The 26,012-nt window shown below is 40.3% G+C and overlaps 1 protein-coding gene across 2 annotated transcripts in view; it reads right to left on the reverse strand.

Moving 5' to 3' along the window:
- ENOX1 (ecto-NOX disulfide-thiol exchanger 1) overlaps positions 1-26,012 on the reverse strand; it is a 376,506-nt gene that overhangs the window by 269,678 nt on the left and 80,816 nt on the right. For both annotated transcript variants that reach the window (XM_075139390.1, XM_075139385.1), the window contains exon 2: positions 25,014-25,087. The gene's annotated coding sequence lies outside the window, so the exon portion shown is untranslated. The remainder of the gene's footprint in view (positions 1-25,013; positions 25,088-26,012) is intronic.

The raw sequence follows: 26,012 nt of genomic DNA on the forward strand, positions 1-26,012 counted from the left end.
TTGCTAAAGATGGACTGAAAGGCCTCTGAACTGCCTTTTTGGTGATGTTACTTGTTCTTGGGCCTGATAATTCTCAGCAGCATGGATCGCAAATGCTGACAGCTGAGATCAGGCTGGTAAACCCAGGTCTGAAAAACAGCTGGCAGAATTGCTCAGGTTAACCCCAGGCTGCCCACCACTGTGTGGATCTTCAAGTGGGGATTGCAAGTGTCTGTCAGGCATAGAGCAACAGCAAAAAGGGAAAAAAAAGTACTGGGAGGCCCTGGTAGAAAAATGCACCTTTTGGTGGCCCTGAAAAAAGTGCCTTTTGGCTGCTTTAGTCCTAAACCTTGCTGGTGACATAAGCTTTTTGAGACTAAAAGGTATAAGCCTTAGATAAGAGAGAGAGTTTCTCACTTGCCCCAGCTTCACCTGTAACTTAAAAGAAGTCCTTCAGGGAAACAACCGTCCTTTTTCCCTTTCCTTTTCCGCTGAACCCAGCATCTGGCATCTGGATGAATTCCCTCTCCCCTTTGCTCCTAACTGGAATTCATTCTCGTTGGTCCTCCTATACAGGCTTTTAGAAGTCTAACTCTACCATACTCACAGGAGGCTTTCCCCAGCTAAGGGGGCATGAGATATATCAAACACCTCAGTGTTTGATACACAGCCTCAGCATAAGCCCTCCTAACTCCAAACGAGCTGCCGCGGTCACAGGGTGCAGTGCTGTACTGGCTTAACTTGGGCCCTGAAAGTTGCTCATTTCCATCAGTGTACCACTGCACCTGATAGCATCAGCTCTGTCTCTTACTGAGTCTAATGAGCCTGGGAATGGCAGCATTGGAGTGGCACACCCTGCCACGGAGACACTATTCCAGGTTGGAAAAGAACCGGTGCAGTTACGACTCCTCTTTACTCTACTGCTACACTTGGGATTTATAAGCCCAAAGGTGAGCCCAGCATTAACTGCTCTGGCTCTGCCATTCTTCCAGTTCCTCCCTTATACCTCAATGTGCAGTCTCTTGCTTTAGTGGAATAAAACCCAATTCAACCTTTCCAGGCTATTCTACCAGGGGAAAAGAAAACCCTGTTAAAAAGTGATATTCCATAAAACTACTGTGTATTACACTTTCATCAGCTTTAACTTCATACACTCGGTAGTTCTCAGCATCCTCTTTTCAAGCAAGTAACAAAGCCATCACATGCTTATGCTAAGAAAGCACAAGTAATATTCTCTTCCTCCCTGTTTTCTTTTCTCTCTGGGGTCCCTATATTAGAAAAGGGATTCTCTAAATGGTGTTTAGAAAAGCTTCCAACTATTTCTGTTTGCTTTCCTTTATCACTGTGCTGAGGTTGCACCCAGCTGATATGGAGGTTCAGTTTTTCCAGCTGGGAATCAGAACCAGACACAGCAGTAGAAGCAGCAGTCAGATCCCACCGGCAAGACACAGATTTTCAAAGCTGTTGTGAGTATGAACTCATTTAAAAATCATTTTAAAACCATTTAAATTAATTACAAAAAAGAGTGAGAAAGCTTACCTTGCTAACAGCTTTAGGGACTGTACTATATCTCATCTCTCAACCTGGATCCCAGATGGTCAGAGCACCAAATTGCTATTTGAGTTTTAATTATTCTTGTTATTATATTCAAGATATGTCTGGAGACAAATTATGAAGCTCCTTATGAGTGGCCAGGAAGTAGGCACACATAAAGATCATCAAAAGGCCTTGTAATACTTTGCGTTGTGGCAAGGCTCAGGTCACCGAACTGTCCCATGCAAATCTGCCATGATTAGAAAAGCTGCAGGCAAACAAAGCATCCAAAAAATCTTTGCCCAGCTAACATCCATGCATCATGCTCCCTATCAGAGATGCTTCTGGGTTTCTGGGATCTGTGTTTGCTTGCAACACTTTTCAGATACTTGCAGACGTTCTCAAGCTGGCCAGCTATGGCCTTGGGTGAAGCTGACTATTGAGCTGATTAGACATGCTGGCTTGAGTCTTAGTACCATTCTACTTCACTTCACCCATACAGAGCCAGGTAAGTGCGGAACAATTGTCCTGCAGACGGCATATGGGATGAAATGCTGGTTCCTGGCACTCCTCCGTTCCCTGATCTTCATCCCACACTCACAGCCGCAGCATCATTGAGACCATTCATGCACCGGGCGGGGAGCCCTAACTAGCTCCAGGATGCATCAGGGCCTGCAAAACCAGTCACCCCTACGGAGAAAAATGGCAGCTTGAACTGTCGGTCTCAGGCAGAGGCAAGCAAACCGGCAGACAGGCACCCACGTTTGGCTGGTATATCAGAGGTATTTCAGTTGCCTTTGCCATATTATGAATTCATGCCCTCTTCATGCATCATTGCCTGACTTAGAGTTGCATAGAACCTAAACATATATTAAAAACACTATCACTGCATAAACAGCTCATTAAAATGGATTTAAAATGGGGTCTATAAAACTAAAATAAACAAATCTAAACCAAGGGTAGAATGCCCTTAAAATTAGAGATTTATGCTTGACTGGAGAAAACAAACGAGAGACAGTTCTCTCATTTCAGCCCACAGATGTGCCTACCCAACTGTATATCCTGTAACAACTTAAAAGGCAGATCCAATGTGATTCCTCTGTAGGCAAACACTAATTTCCTTACCTTCACAGACAACTGAAAATAAATGGAAGTTGAATATTTGGTAGTTTAGCTAGATTATTCCAAACAGACTCTATTTTCTCTAATTCCACAAAACAGATCCCTTTAAGGATATGCTTATGCGCTCAGCAGGTGTCCTGCACTTCATCTGCCCATTATCTGAGCTGCAAAGTATGAGACAGAGGCAGCTCCACTCTATAAAAAAGACTGGTTCGATGCCTTACTGTAAGACTGTGCCCATGCTAAGAAAGCCTGCCTTGAGGAAACTGATTTTTGTAACTCAGTGGGCATATATATTACCAAAAAACCTCTGAGACTGTGTTTCAGCTTTAGTGCAACTGAAGTGACCTGGATTTTACAGCAGTATTCACCTCAAATGCATAGATGTAGAAGCATGTTGAGGCGTTCAGTATATCACAATAAGACAAGAGACTGACCTGTTCCTCTGCCCACTAGGATTGCAAATACAGGATTTGATTTTCTGACAGTATTTTAAAAAATATTTGTAACTAGACTTACAGATCACAATTAACAGATAAGCAACCTAGCCAAAATAAAGATAGACTATTTAATGCAGCTTTGGAAATCTTCCCTTCTGTCTGGCAGCCAGGGTCAACATCTGCCTATTCATTTTTAGAACAATAAACACATCAGTTCAAGGCATCATATTATGAGACTGGCTATCAAAAGGTATGTGGCAACAATAAAAACTCAGAGTACTTACTGCTTAATATGCTTGAGATCCAGCACTTTCCAAGTTAATGCATTATTAGGGGAAACATTAGTTTCAACATTTAATTTCCGAGGGACATGAAATGTTCAAACCCAAGTGGAAGAGAAAATGAACTAGTCCAAATCATGAGATTTTGAACAGCAGTTTTAAATAACAGGTTTTCCATTCTAAGCTATAATATCTAATGCACAATATCCGTGATTCTGAAACAAACTCCCGCATTTTGCCTTCTGCTTTCTTACTCATTATGCCATTTTGGAAAGGATGCATCACAAAAATCTCTTCTATGGTGTTTTAAGAAATAAACCATTTTCAGACATTTTAATAGTGCCCCAAAAAGAGCCAAACAGCATCTATGATAGGAGAAATTAGCATTTGATTCCTTCCAATTTTTTTTAAACCTTCTTTTCCACTGGGACCCTTAGCAACCCACAGTTCTTCCCATTCAAGGGTGAGACACCAAACATAACGAGAGAAGAGAAGGAGTAGGAGTTTCCCAGCTCTGTAGCACTGGCGTGAATCACAAGGGGAATTTTACGCCTCTCTCCAAACAGATGTCACGGCAGAAGAAGCGGACACACCCTCAGCAGATGGGTCTTCAAATGTCTTGATGCTGACAGAACATATTTCCATGAAATTTTATGTCCAGAATGACCCACTTCCACTTCTCATACAACTGATGCAGCGTTCCAGCCAAGGCTGTTCGTCTTTTCCCTTAACTGTTGTCTGCTTTGCAGAATTGGAAAAAGCCTGTTAGGCCAAAAGGACCTCAGCAGTGATCTACCAGTTCAGTGCTCTTCCCAGAAGAAATTCTTCAAACACTGCTACTGTAAAAAGGGATGTTTTCACACTTGTGTACTGCTTTCTGAACTAAACATGGCAGATAACAGAGGAATATCTGTTATCATAGTCAGCGCTATCATTAGGAAATACACTTCTCTGAACATCACAAGCTGCTTCTCCCAAATGGTGCCTTTTGAGTTTGTGTTTTCTCATGGGAGACCTAAACTACTCTCAGTTAGAGACTCTCTCAGAAATCAGCCACAAGTCTTCTCAAGTCCTATAGTACTTGAATGCCACAGAACCAACACTGCTGCTGGTAAAAAGGGGGGCGATCCCCTTGATGTCAGTGGTGTTTCATCCTTTCGCAGCTGACGAGAAGCTGGCATGCGGTGGAGACACCAAACAACTGCATTGCCATCATTTTCTTGGTCTGTCACGTCCGCCCTCCAACTTCAGCACAGGAATATATCCAATTTTGGAGGTGGTTGGTGTTTATACTATTGACTTAGCACACCATGGAAAAGTAACAACCACGGTACATGTGGTAAGCTATAATGTCTACCTCGACCTCTCACAAACTTGATCCACTGTAGCTGTTGCCTTCAGAAGAGCTGAGACCTCACAATGCAGCTCATATGTAAAAATTTCATGAGGTTCTTTCGGTTAATAAAACAGCACTGCAAAAACTAGATTGCTTTTGGCTACCTGCGGATATTTTAACAAAATGGTAAAGAACATCCTTCAGCCCACCTGTAAGTGACCTGCGTTTGCTCTGTTGATAACAGCCTATGTTTCCTGCCATTCTTGCAGAGCTTGAGAAGATTTGTACCACTCTTACTGCCTAAACTCCTTTTGAAGAAAAATACTACTCAGGTTGCATGAGTTAAAAAACATCAACTTTAAGATAAACCAATCTACCTTTAGCCTCTGTGTGTGCCAAACCACATGCTTGGTAGTACAATGTTAAGTGTACTGAGCTAATTAGAAGCCAATGCTGCTTCTCCACAGCTTCTATTAAGGGAAAATTCATATTCTACCAGATAAAGGTAACTACTGGGGGGAGGGGGGAACAAAACAAAACAAAACAAAAAAAACACCTGTAGGAACTATAGTAGAAGTTATTCAATAATTATGCTCTCACTTGGTACAAAACCCCCAAATATCTAGAACATCGTGATCAACTTCCACTTCATGTAATACATCTGCTGCATAATCTGCTGGCTAAGTCTTTGATGTTCTGAAAAACACCAGTAACTGTCATAACTAAATCCTCTCTAGTTATTCAGCTGCATAGCTCAACTAATATTTCACACAATACCATCAGTATGAAAGCCCACTGATTCTCCGACCTGCTAGTATAATTGGATTAAAATTATTATTTTTGAAGGAAACTACAGCTTGAAGTTTGGTATATTGTGGGGGTTTCCATCCTTCCCTTCAGTCAGCAAACAGCTCTGCCGCACAGCCTGAGGAACATTTGTCTTTTGTGACAAAGCCACATTATAATCTTGCGTAATAATCTCATATGATGTCAGAAGTGCTGCTTTACGTCTGGGGAATAATTCGTCTGGATAAATAGAAACCATAAAGCAATATGGAGAAACATTTTACGAAGGACAAATATCTTCTTGTGGATTTTTTTAGACTAGTATTAATTACTTCCATGTTCTTTTCTTCCATGGCTCCAAAAGAGGAGTTTTAAATGATGTTATTAAGTTGATGCATTTGTGCTCATACGAAGGAAGTCAGAAGCCACTGTTTCACATTTGCTGTTTTTAATTTTGTGGTTTCCAATCCCAGGGCTTCTCACCAACTGCAGAGCACCCAGCCCCTCCTGCTTTCTCTTCCATTCCTCTCTACCAAAAATAGGGAAAAAAGCCAACCCACATCAATCCACGTTAAAATATATTTCATTTGCGCTACTTTGCAAATACTCCTTAACATTTTGAAAGCGCTTTAAAAATTTCAAAATTTTATGCCTTTATTTTTTCTTTTCCAATAAGCCCCTTGAAGACAATACGCTGAAACGTACAATTTTTTTTTAAACAACCCTCTTGTTGGTGGTAAATATTTAAACAGCGTCTTTTGCCAGACTCTCTGCCAACATGAACTGCCTGGCTCCTTCCCATGGGGTTTACAGCCTCAAAAGTGTACTCACCCACAAATGCTGGGGAAAAAAAGGAAGTAAATATAATTGTTAAGTTAAAAAGTAACATGCAAGATCAATATCGCTTATGGTATAGCTAGCATCCTTCAGTGACTCACATTAATCCAATACGGACCATACACAGCACTTTAATCTTGAAGAAGCTACAGCATCTTGCAGTCCTAACAACTTTTATAGCATGTCCTTGAAGTGTCCTGTTCCTTTCATCACTGCTGAGAAAATATCACAATCCCTTTGCTTTTTCTACCCATAATGATAGGGTGAGCAGTGCTGAGAAAAAAAATGCAATCACAATAACAGAGGAAAAAAAACATGATTCATGGGCATAGAAAGTAAATCACTAGGAAAGTCTGTCTTGTCCTCCTTTTTATTGTGCTCATAGGTCAAGCAATCTTAATGAAGCCTCCTCCACATGCGCTTTATTGTTTGCTCTTATATACAGCATGGTTATTTCAAACTCCTTAGTTATTTTTAAAAGCTACACTGAAAGTCCTGCATGGGTTATACTTGGTGTTTGCTGAAGAACTGCTACAATTACAAGTATCAAAGCTAGAGGACAGCACTATGCTCTGCTCTGTGATTTACCTGCCAGTATCAGGTAAAGTTGCTGGTGGAAAACTATGAATGATGATTACTCCCTTACGAGCAATCCACGTCAGACAGGGAAAGGTGCTGCTACCTAACTGCCTAACTTCCCTCTAACTTTCAGCATACAAATGAAGGTTGTTAGCAATTTTATCTGTTTACCTGAATAAAGGTGATAAATTACCCTATTACATTTTCATACACAAATTTGAAGCTGGATTTGAAGTCAGGTCAAGAATTTGCTTCAGCGAGTCTTCCTTGCCTCATACTTAGTCAGGGACCCTTATCTGGTAGCAGAAGCAGAGGAGAAAAAGCCTTTGGGCAATGGGGAGGAAACGGGAGAAGGAAGGAGGGAACAAAGGTGCATTTGCAGCACAGAGACATTGCTGCGCTACCTTGATCTCTCTTTCCTGGCTGGTAATGTTTGTTAAAACAAAGTAAACACAGATATCAGTGTGACAGCATCCCAAATACATCCCTAGGACCCCTGAACAGCTAAGCTGAAGTCTTTGCCATCGCATCTTCATTGCTACCAGGAGCTCCCCAAACCAGCTAGACGTAATTACAGCCTGGAGAAAGCTGCCTTTAAGTGTAGACATACACAGTGCCTGGCAGGGGCTTTACCACATTTCCTCTGGCCTTTTTCTCCAGCTCTTGGCAGACTTGTCCCACCTGCTTTCCCTACTTTGCTCCATGCTATATTTTTCTACTTTTACCCTCAGTTTCTTTTTCCCTTTGAGTGACCTTTCTCTCTCTCTTCCTCTTCTGCTACCCCTCATTCACAGCATAATAGTGATGAAGATGAAACAACTGCTGCATCTGAACATCATTTACAAACTCATTCCCTCCTTCACTCTGTTGACAAGGCTAAAGCCCAGTCCCATCCCCTCCCCGCCACCCCAAATGCTTATTCTTCTCCTTTTAGATAAAAAAGTTCTCCCAGACACAGCCGCAAACTCCTGAGACACTAGTATTGACTGGGGAACCCACTTACAGCCATATACAAACAGAACAGATCAGCAAAGAAATGTGGGGTATTGAAACATAAATCACTAACACTGATCAGTCAGCAATTTTTTCAGACCACAGTAGAGATAATTCAGAGATCCCAAAAATAAGAGGTCAGTATGCAAACCTGACCAAGAAGCAAATTTAGGTCAAATGCTATCCCGAAATAGGCATACCTGTTTCCCACTGAGTCACAATGTCTGGATGAAAAAATAAGTCAAGTTTTAACCTTGTTTAATACTCTGAACAGGGGTAATCTAATAACAACCAGCAAGACCTTTTTGCCTGATGTCCAAAGCAAATGGGCAGTGGGGATTTGCTGCTGGAAACCGTGTCCTTGTTCAACATCTTCTCCAGGGATGTCGAACCCCTTGGGCTTGTGAAAGATGTGTAACAGAAATAGTTTATACTAACCCAGAAGATCTATGAAGTGAATGGACTCAGTAAAACCCCTAACAGCTGAAGCTGAATTGCTTAAGTGTACTGATTTTATGGTGAAATTCCCATAGAACTTACAGTACTCAAAGTTATTTTTTGTTTTATATCTTTTCCTGTTTATGGAGCCATCCATCGAAGATGGGCAGGCAAAGTCCCTTAAATTTTTACTTTACTTTTTTTCTGAAATATGTGTTTATTATAACAAAAAAAACCCCTTAACTCTGGACTTAGCTGGCTGTTTCGGAAAGTAGGTGTAGAACTAAAAGAACAATAGGCCCTTCTATGATATCTTCAGACATGCTCCTGGAGAATTGAGTTTCTTTGTGTCTATTCAATCCGTCTCCATCCTGACCACTAGGAAGAAACTCAGAACATTGATTTCTTCCTCCCATCCACACAATCTGCCTTTATTTTTACAATGCTACTGAAAAAAATAATAATTTCACGTACTTCTCTTTCAGACCAAAAACCTTGCAACATCTTTTTAGGATGTGCAAAATACAGAAGTGACCCAATAGAAATATATTCCAGAACACTAATAACAGAGAGAGTTACAGTGGCAGCTTCTCAGACGATATAGGTTACGTTAATAGGAATAGACCATTGTGGTAATTCTCCAGAATTCTGTTATAAAGCCCAGTGGCATCTAGGTACCATTTAAAGATATTTATTTGTTGATAAATACAATGCTTTCTATATAAACCCTGCAAAATTTCCAACAGCAGTAGACAAGAAACAGATCTGTTTTCTTCGAACCTGTAAAAATCAGACACCTTAAGGTAAATAATTGCACCTCTGTTTTTTTCAAATCTTCCTGTAACTCTGAGATTGAATGAATATCTGCTTCATAATTCCCTGGAACTACGTTTCAAATAAACACTCAGTGACAGCTCTTGCCAAGCCTCTCCAGACTATTAAGGACACACCAAGTATTTCTGGACTTCTTTGGAAGGAAAGATGTGGGTGACACACCCAGAATCACTGAGGGCTTGCATCATTGCTCTGAGCACATTTCCATCACCTCTGGAAAAGCTGGGTTGGTTTGTTGCTATTTCTTTATCTGTCGAGTCTCTGCTTGTTCCATTCTTGGCAAAAGGAGTTTTACAGCACACAGGCTTTTGCAGACAGAATTATTCTTGTTTAAAACTTGCTTTCAAGTATATTTCATTTGAGAATCTTAGGCATTTTCTAAACTCCTGCCATCAGCAGGGACCATGCTTTAACAATCAGCTACTATTCACTTTGCAAAACAAGAATGTTTCCAGCAGCATGAAGCTTTGCCCAGAGTCTTACAGGCTCAACCTCTGGCATTTATCTACTCCTTGTTGAAATCTGCAGCAATGCAATATGTCTTTCCAGCTCATTACTTCAGATTACAATGGACAGAATACAAGTTGTTTCAAGTTTTACAGAGATTTTAGCATGATTTTTCCATTTTTTTTTTTTAATTCTCCATATGCACATTTAAGAAATTGTATTTCTTATGTAGGGTGGGTCTAAGAAACCCTAGAAACCCAGCTTGCTTTCTATAACTGCCTGCAGGTAGCTGGAATGGGTGCCAATTGCATTTGGAAGTATTGTTACAAGCAGCAATAGGTTCAGAGAGAATGGGACCGGCATCCAGTCAAAGCAAAGGGCTCTCGGGAGAAAGGATGCTATTTTTCCATCCTCAGAAAGACTCCAGCTCTCTGGTCTCCTTGCTGTGTAATGCTACTCCTGCCATTTCTTAGAGCTCCAGGGCTCCTTTCACACCCTGTCCCACACTCTCCCTGAGCTGTGGGTTCAGGGTTTCATTTCAATCCACTTGTGCTCTCTTCCTTAGAAGTATCATTAAAGAACCTACGTGGGAGAAGCCCTATTTAAATCCATCTACGTTCAACAATGGCAATAAAAAATGATTGCATGGTTAAGCATATAGAAAGCCAAGCACAAGACCTGGGCCAGAATTCTTTTAATCAAATAATTGCTATTCAGGCGACACTTTCTGTGCAACAATTATTTCTGTTAAAAAGCCCCCAAAATACTTGAATGAACTCAAGCACTTGAATGACTTTATTTAATGCCCATTATAATATAATATTATAAATATATTGGAATATTTCTTTAGCTTTGTATATATTTTCTTTTCTAATCATACCCCTAGAAAAATAATACCACACTCCAGGATAAAAGAAAAACACTGTTATTGGAAAGAAGCTTCTTCTTTAGCTTGCCAAGCAGCTACCAGCCTTCCAAGCAGCAGAAACGGCATACAGTAGGTTGCTATACAACATAATCAGTGGGACTTGGAGAATTGCTTTGTCATTTCCAAACATATAATGACTGTTCTGAAACAACCATGTTTTGCATGAGGAGGATTTGAAGGGAAGCAGGTGGCTACTAACAACAGTAAACATCATGCTGCTGTTAGGGATGGGGTAGGAGGAGGGCAAGAGCCTGACGGCATTTTGCTTCCTCATGACTATCTCAGACAAGGACTTGCAGGAGGAAAAGACAGCTCTGCTGTGATACTTCATCAGTCCACTGAAACTCTAGTCTCCAAAGGTTTTTACCTTTTTAAAACAGCGTAATAACTATCTGGCCAGATTGATTTCTTGTTTTCCCCTGATGATTTCATGGTAATAAAGTTTCACACAGAGTGGTGCTGTGTGAAGGGTCACCAAAGACTTTTGTAAGAACTTGTCGTTAAAATTCAGGCACTACAGAGGAAAGAAAAGAAGTGAGAGAGAGAAAGAAAGAAATTTGAGGTTATTTACTTGTCTTTAACAGGCTTGGATTACTTTCTGAGTATAATGAAATCCATCGTACCATCTAGACGTGACAGCGTCTACGCTTCATCAAAATATTTGTAAACAGCAGCCTCTTTTATCTATAGAATGGATCAAATTCTGCTCACCACGAGATAATTTCAGAAAGATTTTCCAGAAAAAGGATGCTCTCAGACTCCACAAAATACAGTTTGCCTGCTCCGCTCACATTTCAAATTACCCAGTCTAAACACTATCAATAAAATCAAATATATATACACAAACATATATATTTCCTTTGGGAAGAAAGAATTGCAGCAGCCCAGCTCTGTTAACTGAGAAGGTATTTCCTGGCAAAATCCCACTAATTGTAACTCCCACCACGAAAACCCTGCCCTCACCGAAGCGAAGGACTGCAGAGTTGGGAAATAACTCACAAAGAAAGTCAACCACACCATCAGCCGGAGGTGAGCTGCGTGCTCTTCTCTTCCACCAATTAACTAACTTATGCCTGCTGTCATTTTTCTGGGGATTGTGCCCATTTGTGTAGACCACCAAGATTACAAATAGCACAAACGCGTCCAGCAAAGTGCCCTTAACAGGCATTTGCTTGCCAAAAGAGAACTACCTCTATTCTCAGTTAGAGTGAGGAGAAAGCATTTGTGTTTAAATGGAAAAACATATTAATAGCTTCCCTGTTTCTTCCCCTCTGCAGGCTAATGTAGTCCAGAAAACAGATTTTTTTTTTCAAAAGAGTAGGAATATATCTGGAAGAGCTCCTTGTTAAACTACTGGCTACACACAGATAATACCCTCCTGGGGACAATTTTCTCCTGCTACTTTTAATGTGAAGTAGCATTTTCAAAATCATTTTGTCAGACAGCTCTTCCACACGGGAAGGGCTTGAATTCTGATGGCCCTGAAGTAACAGTAATGTTGCCTTTGCTGTAGAGCCAGCTCTGCAAGATACTAAATGTCCTTGACTATCATTATTTAAAAGTGCACCTTTCCTGGTAGGATTTAACACTAAAAACAATCCCTTTAGTAATGCGGAGAACCCAGTTGGAATCCAGAAATAATAATAGTAATGATGTTAATAATAATTCTAATAATGAGTAGTTTATTGAGCTTAGCAGAATTTTACCTTACAAAAGAAGATGCCCCATATCTCAACTTATATAACACAGCAGCTACATTTCAGCCCTGAAGTGGTCGGGCAGTTGGACTAGATGATCGTTGTAGGTCCCTTCCAACTGAACTATTCTGTTCTAGGACATGAGCAACCATCATTATCAGTGCTCCCATTTAAGAGACAGGGAAACCAGAATGCAGGCCAATACCATCATCGCCCAGTGGAAAGTCAGAGGATGAGTTGGTAGTAGAGCAAATAAAAAATGCCCAAACAGTTGAAGTCTGGGCTTTAGTTGGTAGACCACTGTGCCTCCATACTGAAACACAAGACTCCTAATGTTTTGAGCGGGAGTAAGGAAGGAGGGTCTCAGTCATAATCCATATCAGAAGGCAGTACAAAAGGAGGAGCAGTGAGAGAAATAATGGTGCAAAATTGCTTGAGAAAACTTAGCCTATCAAAAGAAAAACTAGCAGGCAGGAATCTCTGGACACACTGGGTTGGACTCATCAGATAAAATATCACTGTCCACATCAAACCCAGTTGGCTCAGGCTCCTTTCATACTTATCAGACAGAAACTGGCACATGTTGATGTTAAGTACATGGTCAAGTACACATGTTCATTCATCCCAGGGCAGGAAATTCTCCTCCGAAAGCAGTGGGAGGAATGTAATCTTCTTCACAAGCAGACGTCTACAGTCCTTCAGTGGGCAGCCAATACGGACCAGCTAAAATGGAGATGAAGATACAGACCTCAAGAGTTAGCTGGGATATACAGCATCTCCTATTTGAAGGCCAGTGTTGCTATTTTGTCAATAACAATTATTCTATCAACTGATGCACAGTAAAAATTGGCAAATGAGGAAAGAGTTCCCAATTACTTTTTCTTACATATTCAAAGATGCTAATACAGCCAACTTACGGCATGTTGCCTTTTAGCTTTTTAAACTGTTTTGTTATTCTTCTGTTTTTGTATGCTCCCATTGTACATTGCAGAAGGATCACTTATTCAGTGAGGAGAAGGCGGGGGAGACTGATGAACCTCCATTAAAATGGAAAACATGAGTTCGGAATACTTCATGTTAAGCATAGAGAGAAATTTGTTTTCTGATGAGAAATAAAACAGACCCTTGAACTTAAAAGTCAATGACAGAAAAAAAACCCATGAAGATATGATTTATAGTAGTAAAAGAAAGTTATTCAGGAGTCAATAATTTTTCAAAAGGATTAACAGAGCATATGCAGCACTACCCATAATGAGATAGGATGAGTACGGGAAGCTCAATTTGCATGCTATTTAGATTCAACAGATAGTTACACTGTTGATATCTAAAGTGCTGTTGTTTGACAGTAAAGGTAGAGGTCCTGTACATTCTCTGAAAATTAATACAGTTCAGAGAAAATGGTAAAAATTGCAATCCTTTTGGTATCTAGTGGGGTTTAAACTATACAAGGATGGTTCTTTAGACGACTAAATTTCCTTTTTATCATCAGGTCACGGGGGTTGGCTAAAAAAGGCATCAAGGTAACTTTTTGAATTCAGATCTATCTACCTCTGGAATTCAACCAGGAATTTAATGCCAAATGGAAAACAGTAAGTAAGCATGAAAGCTGAAGTAATTTATCACTGCTATCTTTTCAACAGATAAGCATTCCTTTGTTTGAACAAATACACATTACAGTACATGAAAACAAAAATGTTTTGAACAGCACAGCTTCCACAGGGCTTCTACGTAATGAAATTTTAGAAAACATTCAGTATAAAAGTTTTGGTGCACAAAGAAGATTATTAATTTTCCTTCCACATGACAAATAGATAAATACCTCTACGTGAAACACAATTTTAAGTACCATACACTATTCAGGTTCATATTTTTCAATGCTTCAGAAAGCATGAAGAGGTGTACTTAAATTATTAATTTCTCAGCATATAAAGTTTAAAAAGCCCAAACAATTCAATTGAAAACCAGTTCAGTTGATAAATAATAACAATTGTTTTTCCCTAGACTGTCACTTAGAAACCCAACGTTGATTCTGAAACAACCTGATTTCTTTCCATCTCATACATCATTACTAGTCATAACAATTCCTCAGATCCTCCTGCTGCAACCTCACTGTCTTGTATTTGTGCTGTCAGCCACAGCTGTATCACCAATCTATGTTTCCTTTTTGGTCATCTCGGTGATTAATTGATCGGAATTTAGTGTACAGCTCTTTGGATGGTGCATGCCCCATTCTAACAGCTTTGGCTCAGCGAGGTAAACAAGAATAAAGAGCTATACAGTCCTTTCTCCTCCCCCAATGCATATGAGAGAAAAATACAATTACAAATGGCATACAAAATCCAGCTACCATGAATAACAAGAAGTAGAAAAGGAGGTGTTTGTATTTGTACCTATCAGATAAAATGTACGAGATTCTAATATATACTCAGATGGTTTTTAAAAGCTGATAAAGACGATTGGAATCTGGAAACATCAGTATTAGAGGAAACGAATTATTATGTGGGTTTTCTCTTGTTTTCTATGTGATTAATTAAAGGGAGCCAGGTATCTATTGTGTTTTGACACTAGTGTCAGATGTGACTGCTAATACACTGATCCAACAGTCTATCAAAATGGAGAAGAAAAAGAAAGAAGCTGTAAGTCAAACTAGAGTTTATAGCAAATCAAACCCACTATACCAAATGCTTACATGAACCTAACAAATTTGCAGAAAGATAGAAAGAGTTTTGCCCAATCAACCCTTTGCCTGCCACAGCTAGTGGCTATTGGAAGGAAAAGGAGATGAGTCCTCTTAAGAATAAAGGCAAGCATAGACAATAAGGAAAAAGAACTGTAAGGCTGTCTGTAGACAGGCTACCAGGGAAGAAGAAAAGTCAACAGAAAGGATCCTAGAGGTTCTTCACTTCATCTTTGAGGAAGAGAAAAAACTTACAAAGCAAAGAAAATGCCTTTGGAGAAAAGATGGATTTTACAATGGGAAGGAAGCCCCAGGGAAGACTGGGAGCTAAATGTGGAAGCCAGATACAAACGAAGCTAAATAAGTGAGAGGAGAGAGAAGCTGCAGAAATGCACATTGTCTCCCCTGTTTTATTTCCATGTTCACAAAAGTAATGTAGAAAGTCACTTTGCTTTAAAAAAGTAAAGGTCTAGTCCAGGCTAGCAGCCCTTTCACCTCTCATATGGCATTTCACACTGGGCTAACTTCCCTTTGCCCTGGGCTTCCAAAACTACTTGGCACTGGTATTCAAACTTCAGGGTGGAAGGGGATCACTGAAGAAGACCATTCCTCTTCCACTCCTTTTAAGACTTCTTGACTAGAGAACATCCTTCCCGCATGCTTAAATTCTTATAAGGATTCAAAATTGAGCTTTTAGCTTACGCCCTCCAGAGCAGGCAGGATTCAAGAAACTCAACCCATGGGCTGGCAAGTTTGTCATATGCTTCTTGAGATATTCACTACTTACATGTGTGGTGAAGTGTACATTCTTCCATGGATGATAATCCCTTGCTCCTTGGGGAAAGATGGTGAGAAGACAGTTTTTGGCCTAACATGACACAGTTCTGCACACCTGAACAGACAAAGCCTGGCACAATCCCAAACCGGTCTGCAAAGAGGCAAGAGCGGCTCTGTAAAGAAGCCTTCACCAAAGAGCAATCTAGGAATGACAAGTGGATGGATGGATCTACGGCTGGGCAATATCCATGCTAGAAGCAAAAAGTTCTCAACAATTTTTGCCCTTTCAAATTTTCAAAAGCATAATGTAAAAATTAATGTTTGGTGAACTGGCGGCAAGGAGAACTGCAAGAAAGATGATAGTGTGGCATAATGAGGTTACAAACCAGACAACAATATGTCTGCAGTGTAAGAAAGTTATATAATCATTTTCTGAGCTGCCTGTATCAACTCAAAGAAATGTAGTCTCTACCAAGAGAATGTATTGCAGCAAGTCCCCTCACTGATTTAAGACAGTAGCATTTACCTTTCCTTATAAGCCATCAGAGAGACAATTGCATATTGTGTAAATACAGTGGGGACATGGATTAATTTCAAACCTATCACATAATCTGATGAGATTTCCCTTGAGATCTCCTAACACTTTGCAGCACTGTGAGCCATTATTTCCATGCTTATTGGAAATAACGTCTGAGCCCAGGCAAGGCACAATATTCCCTCTGAGAATTGTCATGACGGGAGTGGAATTAATTCTTATTGTCACTCTACACATTGAGGGTCTTTTTGGCTTAATTAGCATGTACCCCAAATAGTATTTAAATCCATGATGATACAGTGTACCATACAAGAGTATCATTTGGACCCTCCTAAATTTGGACCTATGTTCCTTGCTACATATACTGAATGCAAGACAGATTTCACTTGCATTTACATAAGCCTGATGCAACTCCATCATCTTTAGTGGTCGACCTCCTGGCTCATGCCAGTATGGAATCAGAACTGGAGCTGTGATATAACAGAAGTACTCAATGTCCTTTTAAGATGCAATTTATTAAGGAGGTAGACCTTAATAACAATGAGCTGTGATGCTAGTTGTCATAGTTTAGAGGATGAGCAAGAAGCTTTATTTTTTTTTCTTGCTGTTAAATTCTTTCACTCTTATTATGGAGTTACTTATCTATTTTAAGTGTTCTCCAGCTGGTTGCTGTTACCAGATGTGGACAGATCCCTTTGTGCTTCATTATGAAACTAACCATGCTGGCATATTTGGATGTATTGAAGACTCAGCTATATTATAATAAGTTTAGATTTCCAAGTATTCTCCTGCAAATTTTTACCCAATGTTTCTAGTTTCTTTTGCAAGCAAACTTTCTCCATTTCTAGTTGATTTGTTTCTCTTACCTGATTCATTCAAGGATGCTTGCAACACTGCAATTTGTCACCACGGAAACAACCGTTCGGTCACTATAGCTGATGTCACTGAATGAATCAAGTAAGAAAATCATAGAAATGATTTAAAAAAACCCACAAAAAATCAAACAACCAAACAAATTCAGTAACAATTTGAAACAACTCAGAAAGAAATTCAATTGAATGTGATGATTTAATTTCAGTTTTCAAAATTGTGGGGGTTTTTTAATTTTTTATGTTTCTCTGTGGGTGGCAGCCACAGAGTAAAATCCAGTAAAATGGGTTCTAGCAAGCCCATTTCATACCCATCTCACAATGAGACTGTTGCAGCTTCAAACCCATTTCTGCCAAAACTTTCATGGGAAGCTGGAGCACGGCAGAGTTCTCCCCAAGGGCATGCTTGTCCACTTAATTAGCCACTTAACCATTCTAGCCAAAAAGGCTGAACATGCAGCTGTCTGCAAACAGCCTGCCATTGCCCAGCAGCTTTAAATATTATATATATATATCTTTATCTAGCTCCATTTTCCTGACAGAAATAACCGTGGGCCAGAAATCTCTTCAGCTGTTGTTCCCTACCCATGTCAATGCTACAGTGATGTCTATTTTATGGATTAATGTTGATTTTCATCCAGGATTTTGTAAAGCTTTGGGGGACAAACCTTGGGAAGGGAAAGAGAGATATTATTTCATAATCCAGGGCAGCCTTTTGGAGATTTACCCATAACTCAAGTACAAATGCAGGATAACCATAATTTTTATTCAAATAATATATTTCTGTATTTAGCAAGAATGTAGATAAACCCATTTAAGGTTTTGGCTAACTTACAAATTTCTTACATATTTCTTATAGCTACTAGTAACACACAGCTAAAAAATGCCATTCCAAGGTGATTATAACTTTAGAAATAATAATAAATCCTATTTACTGTATCATCTTAATGTCTTTATAATTTTGTCACATTTTGCATGAAAAGATAACCTCAACTTTATTTCTTACATAATATCATTGATGCTGACTTAGAAGCAGCCACTTTCATCACTATCACACATGAAATCTCTGAGGGATTAAACTTTAGGAGACACTCTCGCAAAAAAGAAGTGCCTCTTTTATAGCCCTACTAATTAAATGTAATTAATTTACTAGTGCCCTGGAATTGCAGGTATTAAAAAAATAATAAAATCCCCAAGCGTTTTTGCTTTGCATGTGACAAATGCTACAATCACTCTTTCTTTTTAGGGAAAATACAGAGGAAATAATATTAGGTGACAGAAGTTCATTGCAGCAGGTCGATTGAGATTGTCAGGATTCATTAGCATGTGTGTGACTGGTAAATAATTGAGTTATTTTTAGGTTGAGTGACATATTTAGAAAACTACGAATCACCTTATTTGGTGAATTTAATCAACCTTTGCTCTTCCCCGGATAGTTCAGCGTACACCTGCAATATTAAGTTGGAACTGACTCTTTACTCTGCGGCCCTCACAAATAGCAGTGGTTTGCAAACTTTCAAAACCATCAGCTGTATTAAATGTTGGCCTCCAGCAAGGAGTTCAAGACAAATAAAGCATCATAATTACAGAGAAAACAAAAACGAAAAAAAAAAAAACCAAGAAAGCTGAAGAGGAGGCTTTCTTTAAGTGAAGTTTTAGCCAGATTTATGCTAAAATTTCAATTTGCTTTGTCTCTAAGAATAAAAATGCTAAAGTCTGCAAAATACCAATGCAGAAAGATTACTTCTCTGGAAACTTTCCAAAAAAATAGCTCCTGTTTGAAAAATTTAGACAATCCTCGAGTGTTTCTTTGTGACACTCGGTTAGCCCAATTAAATCACATTACAAAAACAAAAATTGCACTGCATATGGATCTTCCAGCTCTGGCTTCTGAAAAAGGCTATTTTCAAAGGCAGGAAACACCTTTTTCAAAGTTTAGCTTTATTGGGAAATAAGTCACAATTCCTAGCTAGTGTGAGCTATTGTCCTGGTTTCAGCTGGGATAGAGTTAATTTTCTTCCTAGTAGCTGGTATAGTGCTGTGTTTTAATTTAGTATGAGAATAACGTTGATAACACACTGATGTTTTAGTTGTTGCTAAGTAGTTGTAGTGCTTACATGAAGTCAAGGACTTTTCAGCTTCCCATGCTCTGCCAAGTGCCAGAGGGAGGAGGCACAGCCAAGAGAGCTGATCTAAACTGGCCAAAGGGGTATTCCATATCATATAACGTCATGCTCAGTATATAAATCGGGGGTAGTTGGCCGGGGAGCACTGATTGCTGCTCGGGGACTCGCTGGGCATCAGTTGGCGGGTGGTAAGCAATTGCATCACTTGTTTTTTCCTGGGTTTTGTTCCCCCCCCCCCCCCCCCCCGTTGTTTTCCCTTTCATTACAATTTTTTTTTTTAATTATTAAACTGTTCGTATCTCAACCCATGAGTTTTCTTACTTATGCTCTAAAGAACATGGTGCAGATCAGATAAATTAATATCGAGACCAGATGAATCAATATCGTGACCCACAACTGTTAAGAGATATAAGTTCCTTAATACGCTCTGGTTAATCTGTAATTATCTCAAATGCTTTGTGCCCCACGTTGGGCACCAAAAAGGACTGTCATGGTTTAACCCCAGTCAGTAACCAAGCCCCACACAGCCACTCGCTCACCCTCCCCCTCCGGTGGGATGGGGGAGAGAATTGGAAGAGCAAAAGTAAGGAATCTTGTGGGTTGAGATAATGGCCAGTTGGGTCAGCTGTCTTGGCTATGCCCCCTCCCAGCTTTTTGTGCACCTGGCAGAGCATGGGAAGCTGAAAAGTCCTTGACTTCACGTAAGCAGTACTTAGCAACAACTAAAACATCAGTGTGTTATCAACATTATTCTCATACTAAATCCAAAACACAGCACTATACCAGCTACTAGGAAGAAAATTAACTGTATCCCAGCCGAAACCAGGACAATTATTCATTTATTTTTCATTGGATGTCTTCTGATCTCTTAGCACAAAGTTTCTCTTCATTTCCGAAAGACCTTCTATTAGCACTAGATTTGATATTGAACATGACAATATTTAGGTAATACAGTGGGCTTTACCATGTAAAATTTAAGCTGTGAAGATACGTGCTTGCAAAAAGCGCAATTACGCTTCAGTTTCATATTTTGAACATGCAAACAAGTTGCTTATGGATTACTGGCAGCTACAGCTTGGGCTCTGACACTTAACTGTGTTATTAATACGCAAAGCAATTAATGTAATTATAAATATGGAAAAGAAAAATATCAACACTATTTACATTAGTTAGTTACTAGGAGGTAAAATACTTTGTCAGCTGTAATACAATACAAATTGCTGCAAAGCGTTTAATACAATTATAACAGGCATATATTCAAAGCACCACAGTTTATACTCTAGGTCTGTCCTCCTGGGATCAATTTACGATACTCTATACTGGGTATCTTGTCTTGACAAAATAATGATACTCTGTTCCCATGTTGCTACATTTGGCTACCACACACTTTACGCACGGGTAGGATGACAGACCCAGTTGTTGCGCAGTGAATAGCAATACGCATCACTGGGATGCACGGGCACGGGAAGCAGAAGACGTGATTAGTATCTACACAAAAAGCACCACACATGAGTGTGCACCTGCCTCTCCAATTCAGAAACATTTTCCTCAAGCAAACACAGTAAAAAGGCATAACAGAATCAACAGCAGATCGTATGCACTTCTTTAATGTTCGCATTAGTTTCTTGAGTGTTCATATTAAAAAACCCACTCGGATGTTTACCATCTTTGCCCCATGCACGCATGGCAGGTAGCGACACGCAGCAACTCTGCAATGGAGCTTCAGGAGGTCTAAAGAAATGATTCTTGCAGGTGACAGCCAGCTAGATGCGTACTGTAAGGTGGATGAAACACACTCACATCACAAGGGGACTGTTGCTTTACTAGATATTCAAAGTCATTAAGCCATTTAAGCAGAAAGGCTGCCTTAATTTCCCCTCGTTTTCTTGCATTTGGAATTAAATTTGTGTTCAGAATTACTGGTGTTATAAACAGTAACCAATCTGAAATAAGACTACTTTAAAGCTCCTTATTACTGCTTTAATTTTTAAGTCTGACAGTTCTGTAACACGTTACTGACATCCTCAATTAATAACACCATGTGTAACTTGGTAACATACGGCATGTTTAGCAGTGTGACTCAGCCATGACCATTCCAGTGAATCAGAAGACGACATTGCTCCCAGGCTCCCAGGTACCAAAGTGGCATCCTTGTAATCACCTATTGTAAACACACATTTTCTAGCACTGCAAAGGGAGTGTTACAACCCCAGCTTTTTGCTGGAGCAGCCTCAAGGCTGCTCTGACTCCCTTCCCTGCAGGTCATGGCCCCAAGGAGCGAACACAGTGGTTAGAGCCCGCTGTTTCATCCACGTTCCCCTCTCCTCTGAACGGACCTCCCTTGCTCAAGTACTCCAGCCAGGAGCTGTTTGAGGAAACAGCCGTTCTAACTCGGCGCCGTCTGCTGCGGCGTACAACCTTTCTGGTTGTAAGGGCAGGAAAACAGCCACCCTGCACCTTCGGAGGGGCCTTGTGAGCCATACACACCTGCAAGACTACCAGCCACCTTCCTCCCTGCTACATCAGGCCGTGCAACACCTTGGGTGACCCAGCTGCAGGGGACAGCCGGGGGACTGCCTCCCTGTAGGTGACCGCTGCCCGCTGTTAATCGGCAGCAACGCTCGTGCAGCAGTGCCGAAGGGCTCCGTGCCCTGCACGGGAGCTTTGTCATATGGACGGAGGAGACACAACCCTTCCAGCTGAACTTCCCAGCTTCTGCCTGCTTGTCGTTAGTTTCTGTGTTTAATGTTTCAGATTTGCGTGCAGTTTAAAAAAAATAAGTTGGAGCATGCCAGTTATTTCTCCAAGGTTTCAGAACACAAACTTTGCAGTTCTTCTGCTGTTTGGCATAGGCTGCCACAGATGGAAGACAGATATCTGTCCGCCAATGTTTAAAGAGGACCAGATTTTTTTGTTTAGAAATTTTAGCTGTTTAGCACTCCCGGTCGTACAATCAGCCAGACCAACCCTTCCCTCCGTAACAAGTGCATACACGAACGAACAAGGGAGACCATTGCTGCGCAGGATTCACACGTGCTGCGCAGGATTCACACGTGCAGAGATGTCTGCAGTGCATTGGGACTGTCTCGACGGTTAGTTTTGGAAAGAAAGGGGCCAACTCTTTCTAACCTGGCTTGGAAAGCTCTGAAACTCACATACCTTTCTGTCAAAAGGGAGCTCATTTAATGAAAGGGGAGGAAAACAAGGTTGCCCAGTAGCCATTTCAGCTAATGTCAGCCGGGAAGATTTGCTATTTTTGAGTCCTTCCAACCCAAAAATCTGAGGGAAGTTGTTGAACTGGTGCATGCTCTTGCTAAATCGGCTGTGCTCCTTCCCCAGCTGACGGCTGCCGATTTAGACTGACCTCAAATCCTCCAGCCTCCTCCCCTCAGAGTTACAGTCATTTTCTGCCATCACACCTGATCTTTCACAAAACTTTCCGCACCTTTCAGGCTCACAACAACCCTTCGAGCATAAGCCGAAGCCAACTTGACACAACAGATTTCGTTTTTCTCTCGGAGGCACACATATGCCACAAAGACTGCAGTTCATCACCTACGCTTTTCAAATGTTGCTGAGCACACTCGAGTGGGATAGCGCTTTTGCAAACAGGACAGCGCTGCTGCTTCTTTTTCTTCACCCTGTTTTTTTTTCTCTTTTGAAGTAAAAAGTCTGCTTGAGGTTAAGTTCACAATTTATGCGCAATGAGCTGTCTTGTGCTGTGTCCAAAACCAGCACAGAAACATTGTTGCCATTTCCTGGAATCCTGTGCACAGCTTGGGGAATGGGGCTTCCTCTTCTGCCTGAATATTCCAGGGCTTGAAGACTTCTTCCTTATGCAGAAGGGTGGTGCTACTGGGTGGTTCCTGCATGACTGTGTGCATGCAGAAAGAAGTTTCCAGGAGCAACAGAAAGTAAGCTATTCCATAAAAGTTCCTACAGTGCTTACCGCTTTCTTCCTTTCTGCATGACGTCTTGGGAAAAATTCAAGGAGAAAATGAATGCTGACAACTGACAGGCATCGGGCAGTGTCTTGAGGAAAGCAGGGAAACGTGTCCCCACCCTGGGCAAGGGCACCGGTAGCGGGAGGGGAGAGGACAGGCGGCTGGTTCACTCCCAGGCGGGGATTAGAAGTCGCAGGTGAACCGAGGCCACGTGCCCTACTAATAGCAGCAGCTTCCTGCTCAAAATAAGAAGCAGGTTCATACATTTGTTCTCCAGTTGGGTTCAGACATAAGCTGCAACGCAGATGTTCACAGGGTACAAAGGGGACACCCAGCAGAGCTGGCTGCAAAAGAAAATTCACAGGAATGACAGCAAGTTGCCTTTTACAGCAGGCTCTCTAGAGAGTCAGTAAAAGGGAAGCTCATTCTGCTATGATTTTTTTTCTGAAGCTCCTCCTTGCGTAAGATCCCACTGCTGCCAGTCTCCAGAGACTGAAAATGAATTAAAAAGAGGAGAAAAAAGCAAAAAAACATGGGAAAGCAAAATAAAGGAGCAAAGGAGAAAACAAAGCAGAACAAATGAGACTGAAGAAATGCACCACAAAGAGGAAAGAGATGAAAAGGAGACAAGTAAAGGCATATCAATAGGTTTGAGAAATAATAAGGAAACATAATCATCAGAAACACTGCTGAGATCTTCTGCACACACTCTGAGAACAGCATTGGACATAGGATCCTCTGACGGGCCTGGACACAGGTCTGAACATCCAGGAGATCCAGTAGTAAGACAATCATACACTAGGTGATCCAGGCAGGTACCTGATCCCATACATAAAAGGGAGACAATGGTTCTTCTCCAGCTTTTGTGAGACATCTTGGGACCTACACATGATGCACTCTATGAAAATATTTTGCATTCTTATTCTTACAGAACAAGCAACTTACTGCGAAAACCCATTTTTGTGGAGGGTCATGGATTTTATTCATAAGAAGAATTCAACCTCTCCCCCATTATAAATCTTTTCAAAGTTTCTTATACAGATCAAGGTAAGTTCAATTGTTACATCCATGTATTCAAGAAACATTTTCCTCTTTAGAGCTGAGACTCAAAAAATTGTCTAGGTCTATAAACTCTTTAGAAAGAATAAAATCTTCTAAATCTTCTCTTGTTTCCCTTTCTCCATTGCTTGGAGCTCAGCAGTTTCAGGCGTCATAAAGTGTGACCTGACTTTTAAAAAAGAAATCACCTAAAAATTGCTTCGTTATATGCAAGAATGTATTTCTGAAACTATCTGAATATTTTCTGTAAATGTTCCAAGTGAGATACTAGCTTCACTGAAATACTGGAGAAGATTTCCATGAACTTCAATGTACCCAAGATTTCAACCTTTATGGCCATTTTCTTCCCAGTATTTCGTCACCTTCATACCTGTACTACCTTTAGCAGTTGCAAAGAAAACCAAAGGCAACTCAGACGAAAAGCCAGTTAAAGCACAGCCTCAAGTATGGGGGGATCAAGAGTAGAGCTACTTCTTCTGACTCACTGATTTTACCTTCAAGACTGCTTACTTGCTCGTGGAGACTCACCTTTTTATTCAGTCTGAAGTTAAATTTGTAGGTTTGGCTACAAACTTCTCTCTGAGAAACTGTGAGCATCATACCCTTCCCAATTTCTGCCATACAAATACCACATGTGCTACTGAAAATTCAGCTGGCAAAGATCCATCATACTGTCCCGTTCATGGCAGCTCAGATTTATCAAGAGCTTTAAGAAGTTCAGCATTAAACTGCCAACAAAACTCACACACACTCCAAATCATCCAACACAAAACATGAATGTATCCATTACACATACCTATTTATCGCGGATATTCTCCAAGTTTCAAGAAGCATATAACCAAGAATTGCTTCAAGTTCAGAGTCCAAGATCTGAAAAGGAGATAATATATTTTTTAAAAGTCACTAAAAGTATACGGCTTAAGCATACAAAAGAAAAAAAACATTGTGCAAAATTACTATTTGGAAATGAGTTTATGAGCTAGTCCTTCTAAAGTTGTGCATTACATGAAATGTGTTGTGGGTGATCAAAACAATGGTATGATAATTTATAGGCTATTAAATTTAAGATATATATAATACTGTGTAGATTCTTAGGCAACTTCTACATACGAGTTCAAAATTAGTAGAAAACTCTGAAAACACATCAAATTTTCAAATAGCAATTTTGCTACGACTATCTGTAATGAAAGAACAAAACCAACATATTGAATATGCAAAACTGCCAGTGGCATAGCAGAAAATATAAATGTATTAGGAAACCACAAGCTTCCCTATGTACATTTAAGCAATATTCTGCCTTTAATTTGCAGCAAGACAGTGGCATGAATAGGGAAACCACATGAAAAATCAAGGATATCATTATATGCATTACCTCTTTCTTGTCCAAAAATGCTGAACATGGCAGTTCTGCTACAGGTGTGAAATTCTAGATGTACATTTTTGTAAGCATATGTATAACACCTAATCACAATTAGTCCTAGAGTCTCTGTAAATTTTCCTGGTGATTCTCGCACAGTGACCCTGAACATAATGTATTTGATAAGTCTAATGTGCTTAAGAAAGCAAAAAAGAGGAGGAGGATGCATTGGGAGAAACAAACATGCTCAGAAGACCAAGAAAAGACACAAAGGAAGAAAAAAAAGAGGAGAAAATAGTTCATGTGTCCAAATGCACTTGGTCTGATCTTTGTTCTGGACAATGACTTCTGAGATGACCACATGAGCTTCACCATCATGAGTAGATGCTGTATTGAGTATTTCTGTGGCACCATTAGCATCTTTGAATTCTGCAGCAG

Source organism: Calonectris borealis, chromosome 1 (assembly GCF_964195595.1).
Source record: "Calonectris borealis chromosome 1, bCalBor7.hap1.2, whole genome shotgun sequence".
NCBI lineage: Eukaryota > Metazoa > Chordata > Aves > Procellariiformes > Procellariidae > Calonectris > Calonectris borealis.